This window comes from Amblyraja radiata, chromosome 2 (genome assembly GCF_010909765.2).
Source record: "Amblyraja radiata isolate CabotCenter1 chromosome 2, sAmbRad1.1.pri, whole genome shotgun sequence".
NCBI lineage: Eukaryota > Metazoa > Chordata > Chondrichthyes > Rajiformes > Rajidae > Amblyraja > Amblyraja radiata.
Window position 1 is genome coordinate 143,503,244 of NC_045957.1, and position 19,148 is coordinate 143,522,391.

The window sequence follows — 19,148 nt, forward strand, 5'->3', positions numbered from 1 at the left end:
TCCATACACCATATGTTCAGACAGCATGTTCACATGCAATTCCTGCACGGAATATTTGGCCATCTGGTCCCGCCGAGGGTACACCTCATCAGACGGGAAGCCCCTGACCACTAAACCACTATTAGAGAGGATTGTAGCAGCCGTAGGGAAGGGCGGGGATAGATATATCCATAAGGTGAAGGCCCATTCCAAAACGGAGCCACGGGGAAAGGGAAATCAGAGGGCGGATGGCTTGGCCAGGGAAGGAGCCAGGAGTGGGAAAGCATGGGACCCCTATCAGGAAGGACAGGTAGCTGCAGCCAGGGAGCAGCCTCGTGAAAAGGAGAGTGCGGGAGTGGTTTTGGCTCCGGACCTGACCACGGTCCAGGCACAAGACCCTATTTTAAAGGCTGCCTCAGCAGCCATTTGCAGGCAGGAGAAAACAGAGGGACCGTATGGGGGTAAAGACATGTCAGTGAAGGAAGGCATGTTATTCAAGGGAGATAAGTGGGTAGTGCCTTCCCTGTACAGAAGGGAATTTTTAAAACTAGCCCATGAGGGTCCAGGGGCAGGTCACCCTGGGCCAGAGACCACATGGCAGCGAGTAGAGATGGCAGGATGGTGGCCAGGGCTCAGGGAAGATGTTCGCGACTTTTGTGCAAGCTGTCTGGTTTGCGCAGCAAACAACCCAGACCCCCAGAAAAGGAAGGTTTCCATGGGACACATCGGGAGGGTGGAGGGGCCATGGCAGTCGATTCAAATCGACTACATCGGACCCCTTCCAACCGCTCAAGGGGGTTACAAGTACTGCTTAGTCCTTGTGGATGTGTTCTCAAAATGGGTAGAGGCCTTCCCTTGCAGAGCAGCCACCGCTATGGGTACGGCAAAAATCCTGGTTAGGGAGGTGTTCACCAGGTGGGGACTCCCACAGTTCGTGGAGTCAGATCAGGGGAGCCATTTCACGGGACAGGTCATGCAGTCCACCCTTAGAATACTGGGCATCAAGGCCAAGTGGCATGTGGCCTACCACCCCCAGTCCTCAGGTCCGGTAGAGCGGTTGAACCGGACAATAAAGGAAAGGATAAGGAAGGAAACAGGGGACTCACCCAACCGGTGGGTGGAGGTTTTACCCCTGGTCCTTATGGGGATTCGGGCCAGCCAGTCCAGGAGTACGGGGTACTCTCCCCATGAGCTTATGACGGGTCGGGTCATGAGAACGCCAATGCACATTATGGTCCCAGCCCTAACAGAGGGACAGCTCAGGGAAGTGAACCGGGACAAGTTTGCCAAGAGGCTATTTGAACAACTTAGACAGGTTCACTGGCAGGCAGCCAGAAACATGGGGGCCCAGCACCAAAGAAACAAGCTACTGCTGGAGCCTCGCAGGCATTGCGAGTGGGCAGTGGGAGACCAGGTAATGGTCAGGAGATATGCTAGGGTAGGGGTGTTTGAACCCTTGTATGCGGGCCCATACAACATAGTGGACAAAGCCAGTCCCATGGTGTATGCCATTCAGCTTCCCCGTAGAGTCAAATGGTTCCACATCAACCAGTGTAAATTGTTTGACCCCACAAGGGCAGGGAAAAGTAAGAAAGGGGTACATGTCAGAGAACAGGATCAGGAACAGACCCGGGTTGATGTGGAAACCGTAGGGGAGCCAGGTGAGTCCACAGGTAGTCAGCCTGAAGTAGCCGGCTGTGTTCCAGGGCGAGGACTGGAAGCAGCGGAGAAGGAGGCTGACTCCAGCCCTCCGCAGGCAGGTACCGTAGACTGCCTAAGAGAGGCAGAACTAGCAGAAGCAGAGGAGATGGAGGTATCACCTCTGGTGTGGGAACCCCCGGTCAGACGTAGGAGTGACAGGGTCCCTAAACCCCCAGTAAGGTGGTCCCCATCCCTAATTAAACCTAGGGCTGGGGCCGGCCACAGGAGGGCCGGGAAGGAGAGTGGCCGAAACAGGGCACTACGGAGTGCGGCTGGAGGGAGCCCAGTCTCCACAGGGAACGTAGGGGTAACTCAAAACCCCGTAGTGCAAAGGGAGGTGAGGGGCAGTCAGGCCCCTCGACAGGAGGAGTTCTGGCCTGCACGGGAGGGCCCACCAGAGGGGTGGCCCCAGCGTGACGGGGACCAGTTATGAGTTGGCCACCCGGAGACGGGTGGCGTTGTATATAGCATTGGTTTGTGTGTAAGTAGATGTAGTGTTTGGTAATTAGATATAAGGTTTTGTATAGCTACAGGGGAGTACAGGGACAGACAGTACGGGATCGAAGGGATGTGCTGTGGAAAAGTGGACCATAACAGACAAAACAAAACCCCAAATGCCATTTTAGGCGGATAGCTTTGTGGAGGCAAGGAGGTGTTTTGCTTTGTTTTCCAGATGGATAACCCCGCCGTATGGATGATGGCAATGATGTGCCTCCGAATGTGCGTGGCGCGTCGCGGGGACACGGAGGAGTCCATCGTATATGGGTGCTCAGGGGATAGAGCACCCCTCGTGTCTACTGGGCAAGGAAACCTGGTAGCGGATAGCCAGGCCGGATACTCCCATGAGGGAAGATGGCCTGGGTGGCTGGGGTCGAACTCGACCAGGTTCTCCAGCCACAGGAGCTTCGCCTACGGGGAAGCATCCATACCCTGTGCCGAGATACAGATGGCTACCGACCGGGTTAGGGTGACTGAGGGCAGGCGGGTGTGTTTAACCTGTAAGGGGGACGTTCCTTTGGGGAGATGGTGGTGGCTCAGGAAGCTGAGCTTGAACATGAGGGATCGATCCTCGGACTGGGAAAGACTGGACAATGATACCTACCGGACCATCACGGGGTCACCGGGAGGGATCACTGTATGTTGGGACAAATGGTGGGCCTATGACCAGGGGCTTTATTTATGTCTATGGGGGTCTGCCAAGGCGTGTCCGGTAGGGGCATCAATCACTTTCGTCAAGTGGTGGCAGAACCCCGGGAACGGGATAGATTGGGACCGCAGTGGGCAGGCATGTGTGGCCCCAAGGGCTGGGATGACAGTAAAAGCCACCGAATTGCTGGTTCAGGTGAAGAAGCCCCTACCCACAGCCCAACCGATCGACCCTCACAACTGTCCATCCACCACCAAAGGGCCGGAGAATGGGTTAGCACTTGTCCCAACAAAAAGGGTGCTGTACCAGGGAGTGCATTACGCTGTGGCCTCAGTAGTATTAAATTTGACTGAAGTGCGGTTACCCACATGGTGCCCCCGCGAGACGGAATTATTATATCAGGCCCTGCTAAAAGACATGTTCCAGAAATTCCACAACCTGGATTTTGGGGACATAGACATAGAAGAGATGTACCGCGGGGGAGGGGATTTCACTTTGGGGTCCGGTAGGCAAAGACGAGGGGTGGTTAATGACGGGTTTACAGCATTTAACACGGGGACGTCTATTATTAATAGCATGGACAACGTAGAACTGGCCTTGCAGATCAATCAGTTGAAGGGCCAGTTAAGAAAGGTTCTGGGGGAGGAAAATGCGGTGGTAGGATCGGGACTGCACGAAGAGGTGGCAATGACTCTACATCTAAAAGAAATCATAGCACAATTGGAGACACATGCAAAAACGATAAACGCTTTGATTAAAGAGGACCGGAATGCGTCCGATTGAGTCCTTGTCAGCTTCGTGTGGCCTCCGAGGCCTACCCGGTACCGGTGGATTGCGGAAAATCCAATCACACCATAATGGGAGTGGTCGTACGAATCCCGGTAATGGGAACCTCGGCACGACCAGCTCCTCTGCACCGAGTGGAGAACGTGGGAGTTGTTCGTGGGGGGGTGCATATTCGCTACGGGAAGGTCCCGCCCTATGTCATAGTGAGGGAGCAAGCTGTGACAGGCATTGACCTTTTGGGTTGTCGGAGCCGGGGAGCACAGGTAATCCTGTGTCCCCAGCACATGGGCGCTGAGGCTAGGCCTCAGTGTGGGTTCAGGACTGTTGGGGCACAGCCTATAAACTGCACCATGGAGGCGATGGCGGCAGACCATGTCCCTCCACAGGTGGCGTATATAGGCAGTGGGACGTACTGTGTCACCACAAGTGCCCAGCGGTATCAGCACGGATCACAGCTGTGGTGCCCGATACCGCACAGCAGCTTCTGCTTTAAACCCAGGGCAGAAGTCCATGTGGCACAGCAGCGAATATTACCCATCCCGGAACCTTCTTCGGTTCACCTCTCGGTACGAGAAAATGTAACTGACTTATTTGACTATGTTGCCCATTTTGGGTATGATATTCCCCCAGTGAACGAAAAATTAAAAGAGTTGCTGGTGGCGGTCGAGTTGTCGCACAAACACTTCTTCTCCCTGGAACAAAAGACTCTGGATATCGCCAGGGAGATCGAAGAGATCAAGTCTCCAAGTTGGTGGGACCTGGAGTCCTGGATCATAGTACCAGCATGGGTCCGCATCGTGTCCCATGTTCTGATCATCTGCCAGATGATAATTGTGGTGTATTTGCTATGCATTAATTGCAAATTTAAAAGGCGGAGGAGGATGGCCAAATTACAACAGCTGGTAAATCGAGCCGCCCGACGTCACCATAACGACACCCCATCACTGTAAAATGTCTGTACTCTAGTGCAATAGTTTTTGTACATAAGTTGTAATCCCTGCATTTTCAGGGAATGGTCGTGAGGGTACTGTATGGTTTGTGGGATTGATGTAAAGTAAAAGGTGTATAGTGTAAGTTAATGTGCTTCGAGGGCCTAGTTTAGCGATTAAGGGGGCTTTCGGGGTACATAATTTCACCTTCTCACCAGGAGTGTTTACAGCTCTTGAGGCTGGAGGATTGCCCACTAACTTTGTCAATCGACACGGTCCGTGCGAGCCTGGACGTGTCGTAGGGGCATGTAAGTTATTTGGGCAAATCCTCCAAAATTATGGAAGAAATTGAATAAGCACATGGATATCTTAAAAGACAAATTTGCTGGCTGCAACGGAAAAAAACCCCCTCCAATACACATCAAGAATCAAACCCGTCTGGCCTGTGGACTTGGACATCACACAACGGTGTGAACAGGGAAGGCTGAGACGGAGATAACGAGATTCTCTTGGATACACAAAGGGAGGAACCAAGCTTCAGCAGACGGTGGTAAACAGGCCAGCACAAGCACAATCACCATCGGGGATGATAACGATCAGGCTGAGGGATCATGACATCAGCAAACCCCTTATCATCGGAAGCCTATTGTTCATGCCAGATCGAAACTGGGAAACATCAAAAGAACCCCTTCTATCCAGAGGACCACCTGGGGGTTTCAAAGGAAGCTCAGGTATAAAAGCCGAAGTCAAGCCAGAACTCTCTCTCTCTTCCTGCTCTTCCTGCTCTGCTGGACAGCTCGTGGGCCTGCATCGACTTCGCTGTGAGTATCCTGGTGACCTGGTGAATTTCCCGAAATAGGAGGTTGAGGGGAGAAAGGTCAAGGGGGAGTATGCTTGCAAGTAACTTGTGTTAAAGTAAGTTTTACGACGTGCCCGATAGTTTTCGTCCATAGTTTTAGTTTAAAGCATAAGTTTAGCCACGCATTGTGTAGTGTTGGTGAGATTCGATTTCTCATTGTTTAATAAAGCCTGTAAATTTTAGACTTGCTTTGAGTCCATCTTGGTTTCTGTTTTCTCTCATCGGCACACTCTGGTCAATTCAACCTTTTATCATATCCCACCATAATTCCGAGGTCTAGAACCTAGGGGAATCCTTTTGTGGAGTAAAGGGAAAAACAAAACCCCTACAGAATACAGTGCTGAAACAGGCCCCGCGGCCCACAGAGTCTGTGCCGACCAGCGACCCCAGCACATCAACACTATCAGCACAGCGGTACAATTGCTCCCTTACAGCGCTTGCAGCGCCGGAGACCCGGGTTCAATCCTGACTACGGGCGCTGTCTGTACGGAGTTTGTACGTTCTCTCCGTGACCGCGCGGGTCTTCTCAGAGATCTTCGGTTTCCTCCCACACTCCACAGACGTACAGGTTTGCAGGTTAATTGGCTTGGTGTATGTGTAAATTGTCGCTAGTAGCAGGATCGTGTTAATGTGCGGGGATCGCTGGTCGGTGTGGACTTGGTGGGCCGAAGGGCCTGTTTCCTCGCTGGATCCCTAAAACTATACCAAGCCAATTAACCTACAAAACTGTACGTCTTTGGAGTGTGGGAGGAAACCGAAGATCTCGGAGAAAACCCACGTGGTCACGGGGAGAATGTAGAAACTCCGTACAGACCGTACCCGTAGTCGGGATCAAACCTGGGTCTCTGGTGCTGTAAGACAGCAACTCTACCGTTGCGCCACCACGCCGACTTGCTTTTACTTAGGGACTTGCATGTCCCATGGACATCCTAGGCATAAAACACAGCAGTTTTTTTAAAGTAATAGTGACCATATCTATTTTCCGCAATGTTGATTGATGGATAACTTTGTTTGGCAACACTGTGGTATCATTTGTATCTGTCTGGTTTCATATCTCATCTCAATAGCGCACTCGAACACTGTCCTAGTTTTTATACTTCAATCTCTGGAGTCTTTAGCCGGAAGAAAGAAAGGTTAAAGGGCCTGTCCCACGAGCATGCGACTGCATGCGGCAAGCGTGACCTAACGTGGTCGCTTGAGCTGTACGGCCTCGCGGGACCGGTCCCACTTCGATCGCCGGAGCCGTATGGAGTTGTGCGGAGCTGGTCCCGACATCGCGCGGGGCTCCGAAAAACTGACACTGTACAAAAATGTTGCGCGGCAACGGCCTGCCGGCCCGCAGTCGCATTGAGGCCGTACGCACCACCTCGACGGGCGTGCGCAGCATCTCAACGCCGTACGCATCATCTTGATGGCGTATGCCTAGCGCAAACTTCCCACGGACTTCGCTCGAACTTCACGTCAACTCGACGGGATCACTCAACCTCCGCGCAGCCCCCGCTTCCGGTTTGGTCGCGCTTGCCGCATGCAGGTCGCATGCTGGTGGGACAGGCCCTTTAATCTGCATTCAATCACTTTCAATTTATTATGTCCCAACCCGAAATGACCCACTCCCTTACATTGAACATTGTCCCCCATGCCCGACTGATTGAAACTCAGGATCCTCCTCACAAGTAGTATTTTCTTTACTTGATAGACAGATTCTTGACTTTAGGCCTAACAGTTATTCATTCTTTTTTTTTTTAATACCTCATGAACTATGAAGTTGAATGCTATTGAAATGAAACATGCAATAGATTTTTGAAAGCTGTATCATCTGATTATTGACTTGCCTGCAGCAGTTTCTACAAAATATTAATTTTAATTACCAGAGACCAAACTAGACCCACGATCCCGGCATAATGGTAAGCAGCTGCCAGTACCTCTTGAGTCAGAAAGAGAAGAGAATTCATAAATACCTGAAGAGGCCTTTGCTGACTGGTGATAATACGTGGAGGCTTGTGCAGGCACCTCCAGCAGATTCACCAAATAGAGTGATGAGCTCTGGATTTCCTCCAAAGTTTGCAATGTTGCTCTTCACCCAAGCTATGGCTGTGTGTTGATCCCACAAGCCATAGTTACCTATGAATGGTTGTGAACAAATAGTGAGAGTCTGGATTTTTATGTCAGTTTTAACAGTCTACTGCTAAACTATCTGGTGGTGCATTATACAGAAGTATGTTTCCTGTGGTACTGAGATTTACAGACTACATTGTTGTGTATGCTCAACACAAATCCACCGTGTCTCTCTGAAGAGGGGCCACGACCCGAAATGTCACCCATTCCTTCTCTCCAGAGATGCTGCCGGCCCGGCTGAGTTACTTTTGTGTCAATCATCGGTTTAAACCAGCATCTGCAGTTCCTTCCTACACAAACCTACGCCAACCTTACCTCATGTTATCTTGTCAATTCGCTCTTCACTTCCTTTCATCCTTGTATTTCTCTAAGTTCCCCTTAAATATGCCCACGCTATTCACCTCCACCGCATTCTAACTAGTCTGTGGGTGAAAACGTTTCTTTTAACAAGCAAATTTGATTTGATGACAACCCCCTTAAATTTACAGCCAATGAAACCAAATTGGCAGGGCAATATTCGATGGAGATTCGATGTTTTTCCGTATCGTATCTCCGTCCGTACTGCGGCCTAACATCGAGGAATTGGCGGCCTTTGCTGGAGACCGACTTTTGAGAGCTCCACCGCGGGGAGCCTACGGGACTTTAACATCGCGGAGCCTTCGATCTCTTTGCCACGGATTGACATCGGAGCTCCAACCGCAGGTGCTTGCGGACTTAGCATCATGGAGCCCGCCGTATCCGATTAGAGACGAACTTTGAGAACTCCAAGCCACAGGAGCTTCGACTACCCTGACGCGGGTGCTTCGACTGCCGACTGCGGGAGATTCGATCGCCCAGACCGATAGTTTGACTGCCCCGACCGCGGGAGAATAAAAAGAAAGAAGATTGGACTTTTTTGCCTTCCATCACTGTGAGGAATGTGGGGAATATGCTGTGGTGGAAGTTTATTTTAACTTTTATGCAGTTGTGCATCTTTTTGCTTTTTTCCCGTATAGCTGTATGATAATTCGCATATCACTGTACCTTAATTGGTACATGTGACACGAAAAGACCTTTGAAACCTTCGAAAACTTTGTAAGATTGTAGTCTATTTTGTTAAAAAATTATGATTTAACTCCTGTTTGCACCAACAAGTTAAGGGTAGGATACACAGGGAAAAATCTTTTTTCTCAACAATTATAAATAAGGGGGTGTAACGATAAATCAGAAACTGCCCTTTCCTGATTTACTTCATGAAATATTTCTTCACATAGGATTGTGGAAATCTTTCACTTTCTCACCCGGTAAAAGAGTCCAAATGCTGAAACAATTCTAAACTTGAAACCTGAGATTGGTCGGCATAAGTGAACAGTAACACTAAATTCAGTTAACAGAAGCAACTGTGCATCCTGGTTTAGTTCAGTTTAGATTATTATTGTCACGTGTACCGAGGTACAGTGAAAAGCTTTTTTGTTGCGTGCTATCCAGTTAGTGAAAAGATAATCAAGCCACCACATTGCACAGATACAGGATAAAGGGATCACCATTTAGTGCAAGATAAAGTCCAGTAAAGTCTGATTAAAGATAGTCTGACAGTCTCTGATGAGGTAAATGGTATGCCAGGACCTTATGGAATTCCTTGCCACAGAGGGCAGTGGAGGCCAAGTCACTGGATGGATTTAAGAGAGAGTTAGATAGAGCACTAGGGGCTAGTGGAGTCAAGGGATATGGGTAGAAGGCAGGCACGGGTTATTGATAGGGGACGATCAGCCATGATCACAATGAATGGCGGTGCTGGCTTGAAGGGCTGAAGGGCCTCCTCCTGCACCTATTTTCTATGTTTCTATGACCTCTCTCTAGTTGGTGATAGGATGGTTCAGTTACCTGGTAACAACTGGGAAGAAACTGTCCCTGGATCTGGAGGTGTGCATTTTCACACCTATACCTTCTGCTCGATGAGAGAGAGGAGAAGAGGGAGTGACCGGTGTGAGAAAGGTTGGTTGGGTGATGATCTGGGGTACATCCACAATTCTCTGCAATTTCTTGTGATCCAGGATAAAGCTGTTAGAAACATAGAAATTAGGTGCAGGAGTAGGCCATTCGGCCCTTCGAGCCTGCACCGCCATTCAATATGATCATGGCTGATCATCCAACTCAGTATCCCGTACCTGCCTTCTCTCCATACCCTCTGATCCCTTTAGCCACAAGGGCCACATCTAACTCCCTCTTAAATATAGCCAATGAACTGGCCTCAACTACCCTCTGTGGCAGAGAGTTCCAGAGATTCACCACTCTCTGTGTGAAAAAGTTTTTCTCATCTCGATTTTAAAGGATTTCCCCCTTATCCTTAAACTGTGACCCCTTGTTCTGGACTTCCCCAACATCGGGAACAATCTTCCTGCATCTAGCCTGTCCAACCCCTTAAGAATTTTGTAAGTTTCTATAAGATCCCCTGTTCCCAAACCATGCTTTTAAAAATTGGTTTCAAAAACTTCAGCGTGATTGAAGTTTGGAAGTGTAGTATTAGCTGCTATGGAATGGGCAACTGAAGGTGAGATTCAGGATTGGTATTTTGGAAAGTAAGATTATCAAGTGATTGGATCACTTGCATAAAGATGGGTAAAAGTAATTGAATTGAAGATTTGCCATTTTATAATTGAATGGCTGATCTGGTTGAGGGGTGAACAATAATGCCCCTGTCCCACTTAGGAAACCTGAACGGAGGTTGCAGGTGGTTGCCGGAGGTTGCAGGTAGTGGAAGCAGGTAGGGAGACTGACAAAAACCTCTGGGAACCGCATGGAAACCTTGGGTGGGACGCAAAGTCTCCAGAGGTTTCCGTTCAGGTTTCCTAAGTGGGACAGGGGCATGCTTTAATGCTTAATCAATATCTTCAGGGGTAGAATTTCAACATAGATTGCGTGCTATAAAAAGAGATATGGGATTTGCAGTCACAACATATATCTCTGGGCACAACATGTACAGTAACTAATACCAAATCAGAGGGATTTGAGAAGTATCAGGAGAATCAGTTATTGAAACTTACTTTCATTGTTCTATTTTTCTATGCACTACCTTGGATGTTGAAAACATTAATTTTATTTCATTTCAGATTATAACATATTTTGGTACAGTGCATTCCAGCTTTGTTGTAATTAGCTCTGATTGCTGGGTATTTTAAAGCAAAGACCAAAATCATTGTTTTTATTGGTGCCTTTTACTAAGCAACCAGCTAAGGAGATAACCAGCTGAATCTAGTGGTTATACAAATCGATGGAACAGAAAAGCAAATAGTTTTCTTCTGATTTCTTTAGGTTTTTGTATTCATGGGAGGACATTTATGAGAGATTCTTCCTGGACTAATGGTGCTAGCCTCAACACTATTGAGGGAATAAAAACATTGATGTACAGAGAGATCTTGTGGTCCAAGTCCTCTGAGAATGGCAACATAAGTAGATAGAGTGGTAAAGTATATGTATGGTATGCTTGCCTTCAAAGTTAGGGCATTGAGAATAAGGACAGACAAAATAGCTGGAGTAAGTCAGCGGGTCAGACAGCATCTCTTGAAGAAAGGAATAGGTGATGTTTCGGATCGAGACCCTCGTCACCTGTTCCTTTTCTCCAGAGATGCTGTCTAACCCGCTGAGTTACTCCAGCTTTATGTGACTATCTTTGGTTGAAACCAGCATCTGCAGTTCCTTCCTACACATTGAGAATAAGGGTCGGGAGGTGATGTTGCTGCTTTATAGGACTTTGGTTGTGAGTAATGCATTTAGTTCGGGTTACCCCATCACAGGAAGTATGTGGAGACTTTGGAGAGCGTGCTGAATAGGTTTACCAGAACGCTGCCTGCATGAAAGGGTATCAGATAGAAGGAGGGGTTCGACAGATTTGGATTATTTCCTGTGGACCATTGGAGAATGAGGGGGTACCTGATAGAAATATATAAAGCTATGAGAAGCAGAGATAGGGTAGACAGTCAGAACCTTTCTCCCAGGGTAGAAATGTCAAAGACGAGAGGGCATAGGTTTAAGGTGCGAGAGGCAAAGAGGCGAAGATTGAGGGGGGATCTTAAAGAAACTTAAGGGGTTTGACAGGCTAGATGCAGGAAGATTGTTCCCGATGTTGGGGAAGTCCAGAACGGGGGGGTCACAGTTTAAGGATAATGGGGAAATCTTTTAGGACTGAGATGAGAAAAACATTTTTCACACAGAGTGTGGTGAATCTCTGGAATTCTCTGCCACAGAATGTAGTTGAGGGCAGTTCATTGGCTATATTTAAGAGGGAGTTAGATGTGGCCCTTGTGGCTAAAGGGATCAGGGGGTATGGAGAGAAGGCAGGTACAGGATACTGAGTTGGATGATCAGCCACGATCATATTGAATGGCGGTGCAGGCTCGAAGGGCCGAATGGCCTGCTCCTGCACCTATTTTCTATGTTTCTATGTTTCTATGTTTAAATGAGATGTCATGGGCACAAATATTTATCAGACAACCTTTTTAAATAATTAGAAATAAAAAAATTGTTTCAGTTGCAAAACCCACACGGGTTGATAGATCCAGACCTTATTAGATAGTATATGGCAAGCAATTTGGCAGCCCACTTTGCTATTGTTTTTATTTTTGTCGGTTTTAATAATGAGAACAGTAAAGTAGGAAGTTGATTTGCTATTAAACAGTTCTATATCCGAATCTTAATTCCCTCATCTATCACTTCTGGGCTGGAAGCTGACCTAGCTACCTCTTGCTTAAAAAATACTTCTTGTTTTTAAATTCCTCTGTGATCTTGCCCCTCCCTGCCTTAATCCCAGTTTTAAATCCTACTGAGATTTCTGCACTTCTCCATTTCAGGCTCTTTGCACAGTTCTGCTTTTCATCACCTTCCCATTGGCAGCAATGTCTCCATATGTCAGGGATCCAAACTCTGGAATTCCCTCCCAGTACATTTCTACTTCATTAGCTAACATGTTCTCTAAACATGTAGGGAGGAACTGCAGATGCTGGTTTAAACCAGAGACACAGACACAAAAAAGCTGGAGTAACTCAGTGGGTCAGACAGTGGGATCTCTGGGCAAAAGGAATAGGTGACATTTCGAGACGAGACCCTTCTTCAGATTCCTAAAACTTGGTCAAGAAAATATATTTTTTATTTTCATATAATATTTTGATTAATGACTGTGGCCGTGGGACTTACCATCACCCGCCTGGGGCTTCGACATCGGGAGAGAAATGGTGCATGGGAGGGGAAAGACTTTGCCTTCCATCACAGTGAGGAGGTGATTCACTGTGATGGATGTTTGTGTAAATTGAATTGTTTGTGTGTCGTGTAGGAATTGTTTTGTTTGTATGGCTGTGGAAACGGAGTTTCGTTTGAGCCTCTCTGAGGTTCAAATGACATGGAATAAATATTGTATTGTATTGTATTGTATTGGCAGGTGTTACTGTATTAAAGCACGTAGTGTTTTTCAAGGTGATGTTGCTTCTGCCTGTATGTAGAAAAGAGTCGTTACCTCTGCCATTGACATCTCCGGTGCTGAGAAAGCCAAGTGCACCCAGTCGGTAATTGACGCTCACAACAATGACTTGTCCGTGGTGGGCCAGCTCTCTGCCATCGTACAGAGTCTTGTTGATGACACCGAGGCCAAGACTTGATCCAATGACAAAAGCTCCTCCATGAATCCAAATCATGACGGCCAGCTTCTTTTGCAACGCCCCTGTAAGTGTAAGGCGACAACAAGAGTCAGTCCAATGGCAAAATTAATCGGGTTCATATCACAAAACTACAGGGATGTCAGGACTTTCATATGAAGAATTCTCTGCCACATAATGTAGTTGAGGCCAGTTCATTGGCTATATTTAAGAGGGAGTTAGATGTGGCCCTTGTGGCTAAAGGGATCAGGGGGTATGGAGAGAAAGCAGGTATAGGATACTGAGTTGGATGATCAGCCATGATCATATTGAATGGCGGTGCAGGCTCGAAGGGCCGAATGGCCTACTCCTGCACCTATTTTCTATGTTTCTATGTTTACACCTTACAAAATCATAGTTAGACACAAAAAGTTGGATTAACTCAGCGGGACAGGCAGCATCTCTGGAGAGAAGGAATGGGTGACGTTTCGGCTCGAGACCCTTCTTCAGTCTCAACTCGAAATGCTGCATGTCCCACTGAGTTACTCCGTACAGATAGCACCTGTCATCATGATCAAACCCGGGTCCCTAGTGCTGTAAGGCAGCATCTCTACTGCGTGCCATTGTGCCATTTACCACAATAAGGTTATCTTGAATGTGCCAGTGTGACTTTGCATCCACTACGGCTCTGCAGTGATCATTCCTTTCAATACTGTTGTGATTGGATGCCAAGGCTTGAGGCAAATTGGTAAGAATGAAGTCAAGGGTACTATTCCCTTGATTTACTTCTCTGATCATTTGTCACCGGTCAAGATGTACAGATATGCTCTTCCGATCTGGCTAGCTTGGTCAGTGAAAGTACCACAGTGATAGATACTGAAGCCATTCATCCCGAGTACATTGTGTATGGTTGTTTCTTTCAAGAAGAGTTCAACGAGAATTAGCGATGCATCAACTGATACGAGTGCAACACAGAAGAGGTTTCTTTGCCCCCAGTTTGACCAGACTACAGCAGGCTTCATAGGGTCGTGAAAAATTTGTAAGGATTCCCCCCCAACTTCCTCCTGACTGTTTCACTGTGGCAGGAGACCCTTTGTAATTATGCCATTAACTTCCTTGAAGGACGGTAGTAACCAGATGGGGTTTTTTTTTATAGGAGTCTAGTACCACTGAAAGAAGGAAAAGTCAGCAAAGATCTTTTGTTTTGAACTTATTTGTGGGAATAGGGCAATCGCTCGATTGAGTTGCGTTTATTGTCCAACCTCGGTCTTGGTGACTTTTATTCCAGAACACTGTTTTCTTTTAGTGAGAAAAAGGCTCTCTGACTTCCTCTCTAATTTCCCAAAGCTTATCTCCTGGGGTTTGGAATTGTTCATTTTCGCAAACAGTTTGCCTGAATCAACTTTGTCAAATCCCTTCAATGAGATCACCTCAAAGCCTCGCACCCAAAGAAAACAAACCCAATTCCTTTAACTTCTCTGGACAAAGTAATTTCACTGTGGAATTGATCAGCGCAGTTCACTTAAGTCATTGGCTCCGTTTTAAAGAGAGTTTGTTACTCTTCACAAATGTGCCCAATTCCAAATCAGTCACATAAATAAAATCCATATCAGCTTTTTGTTCAAAAGCAAAGAATGAATGGAAACAGTTTTAAAGGGGGCCCAACATTACAAAGGGGAAGGATATCTGAAACCTACTTCACATTTACAGCAGGGTTGGGACTTGATGTTTCAGTGATATGACATGTTTTTAATCTTACCTCATCGAGACTGTGCTTTTGGCTTTTATATAAACCAGAGTTTGCCAAATAGTTTCAGAAATTTAAAAAAAAAAAAGTCCTTTTCATCTCAATGTTATTCTCTCTGGGAATTAAAGTTGAAAAGGTAAGAGTTTGTACAGACTGGAAAAATATAAGCAGAGAAATGAAAGGCCTACACAAAGCTCTCACGTTACCACATAACAAATGTGTTTCCACTTGGCAGAAAAGGATTCAAATTACTGAACTATTCGGAGGACTCAGATTTCCACTGATTTGCACATTTTGATTGGCTCCATATCCTCTGTGTAAGGTCCGAGCTCCATTTGAGAGAATGATCACGGAGGTGTGATTAATTGTGAAATAAATACTATCAAATTTGAAACAGAAAGGTAAACAAGAAGAAATGTTAGAAAGTGCCAGACATGGCTTTTGAGTTCATTAAATAGAACTTATTGCTTTCAAATAAAACACTATAAGCATGTGAGTGTATCATCTGCTGCTTGTATTCACCACCCATACTTTTAGTTCCATTGAAGTCAGTGGAAATAAATGTACCCACGGGTGGTTGCCTCCAGATGCAATCAGTGTAAGTGTCCATGGCTTAAGTTATTTGCATTATAAACAATAGACAATAGACAATAGGTGCAGGAGTAGGCCAATCGGCCCTTCGTGCCAGCACCGCCATTCAATATGATCACGGCTGATCATCCCCAATCAGTACGCCGTTCCTGCCTTCTCCCCATATCTCCTGACTCCGCTATCTTTAAGAGCCCTATCTAGCTCTCTCTTGAAAGTTTCAAGTGACCCGGCCTCAACCGCCCTCTGAGGCAGAGAATTCCACAGACTCACCACTCTCTGTGTAAAAAAGTGTTTCCTCATCTCCATCTAAATGGCTTACCCCTTATTCTTAAACTGTGGCCCCTGGTTCTAGACTCCCCCAACATCGGGAACATGTTTCCTGCCTCTAGCGTGTCCAAACCCTTAATAATCTTATATGTTTCAATAAGATATCCTCTCATCCTTCTAAATTCCAGAGTGTACAAGCCCAGCCGCTCCATTCTCTCAGCATATGACAGTCCCGTCATCCCGGAAATTATCCTTGTAAACCTACGCTGCACTCCCTCAATAGCAAGAATGTCCTTCCTCAAATTAGGGGCCCAAAACTGCACACAATACTCCAGGTGTGGTCTCACCAGGGCCCTGTACAACTGGAGAAGGACCTCTTTGCTCCTATACTCAACTGCTCATGTTATGAAGGCCAACATGCCATTCGCTTTCTTCACTGCCTGCTGCACCTGCATGCTTACTTTCATTGTGTTCAAGAAGGAACTGCAGATGCTGGAAAATCGAAGGTACACAAAAATGCTGGAGAAACTCAGCGGGTGCAGCAGCATCTATGGAGCGAAGGAAATAGGTGACGTTTTGGGCCGAAACCCTTCTTCAGTCTGAAGAAGGGTTTCGGCCCAAAACGTCACCTATTTCCTTCGCTCCATAGATGCTGCTGCACCCGCTGAGTTTCTCCAGCTTACTTTCATTGAGTGATGAACAAGGACCCCCAGATCCTGTTGTACTTCCCCTTTTACATTGTCCTTGTACATCAGTCTATGAAAGTAAGCATGCAGGCAGTGAAGAAAGCGAATGGCATGTTGGCTTTAATAACAAGAGGAATCGAATATAGGAGCAAAGAGGTCCTATTGTAAATTAGTGTCTGGATGGACATCTTTCTTTTGTTTTCTCATTGTGATAAAAGGGTTAGCATTTCTCACTACACACAGAGGGCAGTGGAGGCCAAGTCTAGATAGAGTTCTAGGGGCTAGTGGAGTCAAGGGATATGGGGAGAAGACAGGCACGGGTTATTGATTGGGGACGATCAGCCATGATCACAATGAATGGCGGTGCTGGCTTGAAGGGCCGAAATGGCCTCCTCCTGCACCTATTTGCTATGTTTCTGTGTAATAAAAGGGTCCGTTTAGCAAGCCATTATTTGAGAAGCCATTCTCCTGTGGATGAGAAGATTACTCCACAAAGGCTTGGATTTGATGGGCTACATCACCTCCTTTGAAAGAAAGACACAAAATGCTGGAGTAACTCAGCGGGTCAGGCAGCATCCCTGGAGCACATGGATAGATGACCCTTCTTCAGACTTCTTTACGGGTCCCAATCTGAAACGTCACCTAACCATGTTCTCTTGGGACACTGCCTGAGCCATTGAGTTACACCAGCATTTTGTGTCTTTCCTTGATGAACAGGCATCGGTAGTTTCACATTTCTCCATAACCTTCTATACAGTATCACAGTTCGAGCAGATTATCTATCTGTTGTTGCTGTTGCTTTCGGGGAATGGCTGCAACTAATTAGCAAACACACATTCTGCAAGATTGCAAGGACTGGAATCCCATCAGTAAATTCAAAACCCACAGTTCTCATTAAGTAGGCTGCACCATTTCACAGCAGCTTAATGCTCAGTCCACCGTTTGGAGGCAGTGAGCCAGACTGAAGAGGTGATTGTGATTGTGCAAGCTTCCCCTGTGTCTTCTACTTTCCTCCCACATCTTAAATAAATACAGGTCAGTGGATTAGCTGGCTACGGTGAATTGCCTCAAGGATAAGTTGGTTGCAAGAGAATTGGTTGGAGATGATCGGCATGTGAGAGCAAATAGACTACAAGGAAATAAGTGGAGGAATGGGAGTGATGGGGCTGCTTTGTGAGCTGGCATCGACTGGTACCTAAAAATGCCTCCCCAGCCTGTCTGAATGACTACCGTCCGGTCGGTGGTGGCCCTCACCTCGGTAGTCATGAAATGTTTTGAGAGCTGGCATCGACTTGATGGGCCTAATGGCATCCTTCCATGGCATGAGAATATTAGTTTGTACATTGATACATCCAGTGCAAACTATTGCAGGGCGGCATGGTGGTGCAGTGGTAGAGTTGCGGCCTAACAGCACCAGAGAACCGGGTTCGATACTGACTATGGGTGCTGTCTGTACGGAGTTTGTTTGTTCACACCGCGACCACATGGGGTTTCTCCGGGGGCTCCAGTTTCCTCCCACACTCCAAAGAAGTGCAGGTTTGTAGGTTAGTTGGCTTTGATACAAATAGTAAATTGTCCCTAGTATGTAGGATAATGCTCGTGTTCGGGCAGACTCGATGGGCCAAAGAGCCTGTTTCAATGTTTTAACATAGAAACATAGAAAATAGGTGCAGGAGTAGACCATTCGGCCCTTCAAGCCTGCACCGCCATTCGATATGATCATGGCTGATCATCCAACTCAGTATCCCATCCCTGCCTTCTCTCCATACCCCCTGATCCCTTTAGCCACAAGGGCCACATCTAACTCCCTCTTAAATATAACCAATGAACTGGCCTCAACTACCTTCTGTGGGAGAGAATTCCACAGATTCACCACTCTGTGTAAAAAAGATTTTTTCATCTCGATCCTAAAAGACTTCCCTCTTATCCTTAAACTGTGACCCCCTAGTTCTGGACTTCCCCAACATCGGGAATAAACTTCCTGCATCTAGCCTGTCCAACCCCTTAAGAATTTTGTACGTTTCTATAAGATCCCCTCTCAATCTTCTAAATTCTAGCGAGTACAAGCCGAGTCTATCCAGTCTTTCTTCATTTTGTATCTTTAAACTAAGCTAAACTAATTGGGACTTGAAAATGGCGCCTAAAACAGGCGACTCTGTACACTGTCTCAGTATACAACTACCATGTACTGTATCTAAGATGCTTATCAAAGTGGTAATCTAAGTGGTTGTGTATAGTGATATTTGTACTGATCTATATACAAAAATGAATTTCACTGTACAGGTGACAATAAAGTACGATTGAACCATTGGTGTTCTTAGCAAAATTGATGACTAAGCATTGGAATTCATGGCTTCTGAGTGAATATAACTAAGAAGAGAGAGGAACTCTTCTTGAAAAGACTAGGCTTGTATTCACTGGAGTTTAGAAGAATGAGGAGGGAATCTTATAGAAACATATACAATTATAAAAGGACTGAACAAGCTAGATGCAGGAAAAATATTCCCAATGTTGGGCGAGTCCAGAACCAGGAGGTCATTTAAGACTGAGGTGAGAAAAAACGTTTTCACCCAGAGAGTTGTGAATTTGTGGAATTCCCTGCCACAGAGGGCAGTGGAGGCCAAGTCACTGGATGGATTTAAGAGAGAGTTAGATAGAGCTCTAGGGGCTAGTGGAATCAAGGGTATGGGGAGAAGGCAGGCATGGGTTATTGATTGGGGACGATCAGTCATGATCGC